The sequence below is a fragment of the Gymnoscopelus microlampas genome (genome assembly GCF_963454915.1).
Source record: "Gymnoscopelus microlampas genome assembly, chromosome: 22".
NCBI lineage: Eukaryota > Metazoa > Chordata > Actinopteri > Myctophiformes > Myctophidae > Gymnoscopelus > Gymnoscopelus microlampas.
The window spans coordinates 36,578,835-36,580,310 of NC_139959.1; positions in this window are offsets into that span (position 1 = coordinate 36,578,835).

A 1,476-nucleotide genomic window follows, 5' to 3' on the forward strand; every position below is an offset into this window, starting at 1 on the left:
CAGAGATAGAAATGCCATTACATGGCGGTCCTTATCCCAATGCATGTCAAACTGGGGGTCCTTGAAATTAAAATGGTTGAAAATCACTGCTAGGGCCGTAAAAAAATCTTCTCTTATGGGGGTCCCAGGCATAACTTTTCAAATGGGGGTCCGCGGGGTAATAAGTGTCAATTTGGGGGTCCCTGACATGAAAAAGTTTGAGAACCACTGCAATATGGAACCCCAACACCCACATGGCCAGTGGTGGCCAGGCCGCGTGACGATGGTGTGAAGGCGATGGAGAGGGAAGGGGAGGAAGTGTGGTCATCTGTCCATGTCCCTCCCTGATGGGACGGCAGTGGAAGCAGACAGCTGTGGTGGTCATTGTACTGAAGCCCACACACACACACACACACACACACACACACACACACACACACACACACACACACACACACACACACACACACACACACACAGACACACACATTCCCCATTGTGCATTTATCTTGTTCCCTTCTGTAACAGAGTTAAATGAAATACAGTATGCTTTAAGAGCACACTAACTCAAACTCTACAGTAGGCTGCCTTGTATTATATTAACCCTCAGTATCATGTCCTGTTTGAATGAAATTGGCAACCCACCTGAAAATGTATTGTCAGTTTAAGAGCTGGGGTGGCTTGTAGATCTGCTATTTTCAAAAGATTTGAATACATTTTGAACTTGTGAAATGGGACATTCTGCATAATGAGTAGCCTACTTTTAGTTTTGGTATTTAAAGTTGAAGTTTTGATTGGCAATACTTTTATACTTTTACTCAAGTGAATTTTGAATACCAGACTTTTACCTGTATTCCTACATTGTGGTATTGATACTTTAAAGTAAAAAGCGTGAGTACTTCATCACTGCTTACCATAAACGCATTATGTAATCTCTTGTCCATTCACTCTGATGTATTTAACCATGCGTGCTTTGACAATCAGCCCAGAAAGGTTGTCTTGATTCTCTGCCTCATTATAATTGAGTTAGTCCAGTAGTGTGTAAACTCAGTTGTTTTGGTCCAGGTGTGTGGTATAGGTACTAGGCTACCACGCTTAACAAGGCAGAGAATACAGCAGCGCTAAATGAAGTGAACTCTGGACCTCCTTGTTGACATTGGATTGGACCAGCTATAATTAAAAGCACATATTTCACATCAGAAGATGAATCAGTGGACTTTTATAACGTTTTCTAATTCCTGAGCAGCAGTGCCTTCCTTTGATAGTCAAGCTTCTGTCAAAATCCCAAGACGTCACATTCTCCCACTCAACAACATTCCATGAGAAAATTGTAAATCAGTTTGTCTGTGCTCTGAAGTGGCACCTCAGAAATTCTGAACAGATCCAGTATGCTTATCCCTGGTAGCAATTTACAACCTTACAATCTTATGCACAGATCTAAAATTGCATGATCAGACTTGGGACTGATCAATAAAAGGGTTTGATTGATTGATTGAA